This window comes from Symsagittifera roscoffensis, chromosome 10 (assembly GCF_963678635.1).
Source record: "Symsagittifera roscoffensis chromosome 10, txSymRosc1.1, whole genome shotgun sequence".
NCBI lineage: Eukaryota > Metazoa > Xenacoelomorpha > Acoela > Convolutidae > Symsagittifera > Symsagittifera roscoffensis.
The window spans coordinates 33,710,538-33,718,347 of NC_087071.1; the positions used below are offsets into that span (position 1 = coordinate 33,710,538).

General features: G+C 32.3%; 1 long non-coding RNA gene across 1 annotated transcript in view; it reads right to left on the reverse strand.

The window, feature by feature from the left end:
* Positions 1 to 238: 238 nt before the first annotated feature.
* The window catches only part of LOC134855452 (uncharacterized), a 46,612-nt gene continuing 39,040 nt past the window's right edge, over positions 239 to 7,810 (reverse strand). Inside the window, exons 2-3 of the long non-coding RNA XR_010164490.1 lie at positions 4,731 to 4,833; positions 239 to 406 (exon numbers count right to left, since the gene is read on the reverse strand). This is a non-coding gene — a long non-coding RNA (uncharacterized LOC134855452). The remainder of the gene's footprint in view (positions 407 to 4,730; positions 4,834 to 7,810) is intronic.

Sequence of the window (7,810 nt, forward strand, 5' to 3'; positions counted from 1 at the left end):
ACTAGGATAAAGTTTGTAAAATTGGAAAAAATTTAAAGTTGTGACTATGATGGGTTGGATTTCCGCTGAAACTTGATAACTTGATAAATATTTTGTCAGATTTGTTTTCCATTATTCTGAATATTTTTCAAAAGCAGTATTTTTCCGGACTTTAAACATTTACATTCTTATAACTTTGGTTGTCAAGAACCGAATAGCCCTTAACTAAAAACTATTCCTGTACAGTGTTTTAGGTCGCTTCAGTCAGCTATTTCCGTCTTGTTGATTTTTTTTCCCTAGAATGTCTGGGTGAAGGTTGTAATTAAGATCAGTACATATGGGCAAAAAACGACGAGCGTTCCTAATCGGATGAAGAAGTTTGATAAGCGCGATATCACTCGTGAAATACCCATCGTGAAGTCCAAAGCTGGAAACAAAGTCAATCTGTATACAAAACTGGGGCGTAGCATCTTCTTGCATACGCGTCGCTGCCACGCGCAATTCAAATGTTTACTCACTTGGATGCAATAACATTTTAAGAAAACACTTTCATTTTGTAAATATATTCTAATCGCAGTAATAAAGCAAGTTCACGAAAACCTTAATTTTTCAGTTTTTGTTTGGTTTCCTAGTTTCAGTGCCTTCGATATTATTGATAGCTAGTTTTCGTTTTTTTTTCAAATGCAATTTATACAGAAAACACTACGAGGGCGAACAAAGCGAAATTATTTTGGACACTTTGATTATTTAGGACACTTAGGACAAATTTTGAGGCAATTATTTTAGAATTACTGTTTGAAAAAGAAATCAAAACAAAAAGCAATGTTTTTTAGTCCAAAAAACGTATTTAAAAAATGCTCGATATTTTACCGCTGAATAATTATAATTTTATTATTAAAGGTTGATAAAAAGTCAATGATTGCAAATTAAGAAAAAATTTTTCTATAATGATACATCATCAGTAAAATTTCAACGTGATTAGAAAAATTTAACAGTTTTTGACAGTTTTATAGTCTCAACTTGTAAATCTGATTGGCATAAGAAGCAATTTTTCTCTATTGAAAAAAATGTTATGAAGATTTTTGCTAGAAAAAGCTTACAAGATTTTAATCCAAAAAAAAATAAAACATTTCTCAAAAAATTTGACGAAACTAATAAAACCTTGCCAAATTCGCATTCAGAGAGCCCTAGGGTATGGCTTTCTATAAGTTTTTTTTACAAAACTTGAAGGTTAAAACACAAACACCCATTCGAGTTGTGAGGGAGCAAAACAAATTCTATAAGCAGTTTGGGAAAATTAAGTCTCAAAAAATTTTTCTAAATGAAAACCGGTTTTTTAAAAAAAAGAACTGATAATTTTAACCGCAAATTTTGACTGACGTTTTTTAATTGATTTTTGCTGGTTTTTGCTGGTTTTTGCTGGTCCAGGGTTTTTGCTGGTCAGAAGGTTTTTGGAAAATATTTACATTTCAAAACCATGAAAAATTTGTGTTAAAGCACCTAAATTTAAGATGAAAAAAAATAATGGTTAAAATTAAAAAAGTCGAATTGTTTTCACCAAAAAACGATTTTTTTAAAATCAAAGAGTTGTTTGTAACTATATGATAACATTTTAAAACTAGCAAAAAAATTCAGATTTGGCTTTTCTCACGTTTTTTTATATGATTTCTAAAGAACACTTAGAATAAAAGTTGACACAATTCTAAGTTACTCTTCTTAAATGCTCCCATAAATAAGTTAAATTCAAATTGCACAAAAAAATCTGAACCAATATCTCGAAATTAAATTAAATTGCAGATTATATCCATAAAATTTTATTTTAGTTGTTTTTTTTGAACCGATTATTTCAGGTGTGAATTAAAATTGGAAGAAAAAAATTCTGTATGTGATTATTCCATCCTTTCTTCTAATTCAAGCGTGAGTATAGAAAAAATCAAATAAAAACGACATGTATCTTTTCAATGAGATTGATTTGATCAATTAAACGAACTCTTTGAAAAATTGTAACCGAAAAATTTTCTATTTTCTTAAACTAACAAATCAATGAAAATCGAATGGTAATAAAACAAAAAAAAATATCGAAAAACAATTTTTCCCTATGAGCAGCAAAAATTAAATAAGGGTCAGCTTATTCAAAACGTACACAAAAAATTCTTTTCGAGATCAATTTTGACACAATTTCTACATGATTGATCTAATTGTTTTCAGTCGTATCAGTAAAACTTCTCGGTCAATCATGCTCGGTATTTTCTTCTTTTCAAACCAAATAGGTTTATTAAATGTTTTTGGGATTAATAATTGAAGAACAACTGCAGGACGTTAGATCAAACTAAGCAGTCATTTGTAACGGGCAAGCTCAATGAGTGTCTTATGGTAATCTTACAAAAACATTCAAAACGTTCTCCCTGAAATTTTTCTGCTATTACCTTAAAAGATGCCATTTTTGGCGGTTTTTTTTAGATCACCTGAACCACATGCCATAACTCATCTGCAACCCCCTTCATTAAAATTATGGGGGTTTAAAAAATTGTAATTTGAAAAGTTTGGGATGATACACTCTCAATTGAGATTGTCTCGTTAAAGCGTAAGCGGTGAGAAATCATTCAAAATTTTAATGGAAGCAAGCAATTTTTTAGGACAAGTACCTCATGAAAACTTTGCCCCAATATATGTTAGATCTGATTTTCTCTGCTTAATTTTGTTGTTAATTTCAAAGAGATACGAGCAGGTTCTTTCATTTTTCAAGATTACTGAGATAATGGACGATTAGTTGTACTCGGCGTGGTTTCTTCGTCAGGCAACTTTACCAGTTGATAGGTTGAGAAAAAATAGTTAGGAAGAGAAAGTTAAAACTCATAATTTGTCTGGCGAAGAAACCACTCAGAGTACAACTAATTGGCCACTCACTCTGTGGTAACAAAAAATGAAAAAATAAATTTAAAAGTCGAGAAAAGCGTGTCTGACGAAGGAATCAGTAAAACCATTTGTCCACTCTCTCAGTAACACCAAAAATCAAAAATCTGCTAATAACAAAGACTAAGGATAGAGAGCCATTAAATAATAAAAAAAAACTGAAATGCTTTCCTTTTTTCTTGATTTTTGCCGCTTCTTGCTGTAATTAAATCATGAAGAGGCAGGTAACTTTAATACTAGATAGCCTGGCCATGTGTCATTAAGAGACTTAGTTGCTTGCTTTCATATAAAATGGATTGATTTCTCTCGGCTTACACTTTATTGACACAATTAGAACTTTATTGACGCATTGTCCCAAGTTTTTCAATTTAGCGTCTTCAAACTCCTTTCATTTTAAAGAAACTTGGTGCAAATGAGTCATGGCACTTGGCTCAGAAAATTTAGAAAAAAAAAGCCAAACAACCTAGTTTTAAAGCCGGAGCAAAATAAGCAAATGGTTTGTATCTTTTGCTTAAGAATACCAGAAGAAAAAAAGCGTACACTTGATTGTAACCGGTCTTTGCTTTGATTGATTTAATTGTGCTGTAATTGTTCTTCAAACTTTTTCTCAAATTTTTATTCCAACGATTTGGTTTAATTACTAGGCAATAAAGAGCTTGATAACTGAAAATTTTTACAAACATGACAGAAAATAATTCGATCAAACATGAAGAAGTTATATCAAAATTTAATTTAAAGGAAATGGTGATTTGATTTTTAATTAGGCTGAGTTTTTCATTTTTATACTTTTCGCTGGTTTTAGATGAAAATTGATTTCCAAAGTTTTTGAAATGCATTAAAGTTGATTGTTTTTGGTTTGTAAGTACGAAATAATGAGAAAAATTATCGATCACAAATTTTCAAGTGATTTGTGTTGAAGGTCATATCATTCTTTTTTTATTCGATTATCTTTAATTTTTTTTCTACATCTAAAAAGACTCATGCTGCAACCTTGGTTTTTTTCTTATCCCAACGCTTGAAATAAATGAAGAATAGATCAACCACTTGTTTTGACTCATTTTTAATTTTAAGGCTGCATTGTTTTTTTACTTTTGAACAAAATAATGATAATCGACAAAAAATGGATGTCCATTTTTTAAATTAGAAGGATAAGATCAATCATTCGAATTCCAAGAAACTTTTTATTCAATGTTTTTGAATTTGTTTTCGAAAATTTGTAGTCGACACATTTTAACAAGCATAAAGCACAAAAAAAGCGGAAGCTCAATTTAGTCAAAACTTAAATAGTTAATTCCTGGTCTGGTGAACTGTACAGTGTTTTATTTGTGTTTGAGTGGTTTTTTCGTTTGAAAAACGTCCCACTCATAAATAGTGGTCATCATAAACAACCAATAAATTCAAAAAATTTTAAAAGCAGGTTTTTTAAAAATTTTTGAGCAGTTTTAATTTGATTTTACCTAAAACGTATTCAAAAGTGACAACTTATGCTGAATCTTGTAAAAAATTTGATTTTTTGCACCCGAGGGTGTTTTATTCAGGCAGACATAAGTCTGGGATATTTAAAATGCTGGTTGCATTTTTTGTTGAACAAACACGGCAATTCGAGATAATTTAAATAACCTTGAGCAATTTGGGGAGTTTTTTTAAAGTTTTGAACAGTTTGAGAAGCTTTCAATCAATTGAATGGGTTTTTGAGCGTTCTCAATCTAATTTTTAAGCGGGCGGTTTCCACTTAATGAATATCAGAAAAACCTTCAAAGTCGGTATCTGGGCGTATCTATTTGGGCGTAAAAGACTATTATAAGAAAGCTCAAACCGCTCAAACTTGTAGTCTTTACCTGAGAGGCACGAACTTCGCTTGAACAAAGTTCAGTCGAGCCACTCTTTGTGTCGGTGAATCCGTTTGTGGCAGGTCGGAAACCAGAACGAATATGTCTTCCACTAAAAAAAATGAGAAAATGACATTCGTTGTGGAAAAATAAAAGCTCTAAGCAAAAAGCAAGTTGTTCGAAAAATGTAACAAATTCGACGGTTTATAAAATAGATGATTCTCTAACACTTTTTTGCTTGGACGAAATTTTGCTTCGATTAACTTTTTTTTTCTATTTACAGTTTTTTGATTCAATTCGAGGCCAAACTGTGCACTGGATAAGCAGACAATTTTGTGTCTGCATGTTCCTGGATTTCAGATACAAGTTTTTGAACATGTTAGAATTTTGTCGGAACGATCTTGTCGGAACGATTTTGTCGGAAAGGGAGCGTCCTTGTTGCGGAAGCCGATTTTGTCGGAAAGATTTTGTCGGAAAGGGAGCGTCCTTGTTGAAAAAGTCGCTAACAATTCATAAAATGAACAGTTTGGCCTCGTAATGGTTTTTGTATCAACCCAAAAATATTGGCACTTGTGTGAATTTACTGGTGTCAGATTTGATATTTTGAAAACATATAAGTTAAATTTTAACTTATTGGATTTTTAAAAACTCTATCTATGGATCAAAAAAGAACTATGCAAAGAAGTTTCTCGTCCGCAGTTCGTAGTTTAAATTAAAAAACTGCTTCAAAGTTTTGCAATATGAAAAACACACAGGTTCAGCTAAGGCCGAGGTCTGCTATTTTTGCTGCCTTCATGAAATGACCATCGTGCAGCCGAAAAACCTCACTTGCGCAGAGGTTGCTGAATACCTTGCGCAAACTCGAAACAAACTTGCGACAAGTTCGCTCAAAAACGCATGATAGCTTAAAACAGTCAAAACTCTAATGTCAAAATTCTAATCGCGACAAGTTCGCACAAAAACGCATGATAGCTTAAAACGGTCAATTTTCTAATGTCAAAATTCTAATGTCGGACAAAACCACTCGTAAAAGACCGCAACATACGTCGTTTCAAGACTCCAGAATTTTTTGAGATCATAATTTCGAAAAAATCAAAAAACTTCAGCTAACATTTATCTTCATAGTGATGTATAACAAAGCAGCGCTCACTCCAGGAGAGCCATTTACTGCATAAGGCAAGTTTCAAGGGCAGCCTTTTATTATTTAAAGCAGTCCGCTCACGTGATAAATTGTCTACTTATAAAAACTTTTCGCTAACAACAATACGCATTTAGATCTTTTTCTCAAAAACATTGTGATAATCATTGGATTTTTCGTATTTAAAGAGGAAAGTAATTGAACATGGTATCAGCTTGTTTTCTAGTCTTTCTTAACTTTTTTGTCTGTTTCTTCGGACAAGATTTCCGAAAAAAAAGTGTAATTTTTTGTGAATGAAGTTAGCTAATAGAAATTCTCCTGTAAATAAAAAAAGACCCGTGATTTCTTGCGTGGCTTGCTTTATCAATATTGAGAAGAACTGTTTCATGATTGGTTGTGATACTATTCGAGTGTAGCTGTTTTGATGTGCTGAGCATAAAAAAGGCGACGTGTAGGGCTTTATTGTTCTATAGAACTTAATTTTACTTGATGGTTTTAGTTGTAATTGTCTACTATCTTTAATGATTAGTTTTAAATGACATATTAGCCGTGTGCTTACTTTTGTGCATACCTGCGATGGACATAAAAGCTCGGGTCGATGGTTCGAGTTATGCTTTGAATTTCTCGACCCAAATTTGGTATGTTACGACCATCTCGACCAAGCTTCTCTCTGTTTTGACTCTTTGTTGAACGCTGTTTAATGTTTTTCGATTTTCTGAACCAAAACTCTTACAGACAGTCTCGACCGGCATTTTTAGAAAACTTATTTTATTGGACCCCGCATAGAATTGGTTCGACTGTCTTCATCTCAACAGTAAAAAATATCCAAAAACTGTTCAATCCATCTCGTATTGTTTTAACCGGCGTGACTCTCAATGGATTCAGTACTATCCAAAACAGGTTTCAGAGCCATTTAGAGTGACCCTCAGCGCGACTTAGCGCGAGTTCAACTAGAAAAGAAAACAACTGGCCGGTGCTCGACCTGTGTTTTGACTGTACTAGACTTATGTTTCGACTGTTTAAATTATGTTTCGATGATTCTCGACCTATGTTTCATCTGTGCTTATGTTTTGGGTTACTCGAAAGAAAATGGTTATGTTTGACTGTGTTTGACCAATGTTTCGACTTTCTAGACTTTCTCCAATATCAAATTACGTGAGTAATTTGACAGAAAATTGTCATGTATGCTTTTCAAATGATTTTTTGTGATGACACTTAAAGGAAAATTATACTGTAGGAATTAATGAAACGAATTTCATTAATGAAATCTATGTAATACATATTGAAACTTTCAATTTAGCCTCTCTATCTTTTACAAATTTGGTCCAAAATTGTTGGTGTGAAAAATGATAATTACTGAAATTTTGTAGAATTTACCTTTACATTTCGCAAGAGCCCTTAAATCTTGAAAAGAAAAAGGATTCTCTCTGAAACTTGTTGTTAAGTGGTGAGCAAAACAATTCTAATGGTTGAGTATGATTGCAATATTTTGACAAAATTCTATTTGAGCAGATTTTCGTTGCTCAGTTTTCAAATTGAAAAAGTTCAAAAAATTGAGACTAAAAAATCAGGTACAGATTATTAGCAGATGCTGTTTGTGGACTCATAGCCGAGTTGAAAGAGAGTGAAAGGGCGTCAATTTTTAGTGTTTCGGTTTCGAGAATCTACCTGGCCCGGACTGAATTTGATAACAGAGGTATGAGGGGTGTTTGTTTCGTGAGTCAAAAACATCTGTACTATTCAGTAGATTATAGAACGCCAACTTAAAGGGGCACGAAATTTGAAGTGGTGCAGAAGATGGTGCTGTGTCAACAGATGGAAATAAGTTCTTAGAGGTGATTGGAAAATTCGAGTTGTTCAACTAACTGACCAATTTGATTGATGTTGTAATTGTTTACTAATTGTTCGTATTGATCTTCGTATTGTGTTTAACTTTTTGATTTGAAATTTG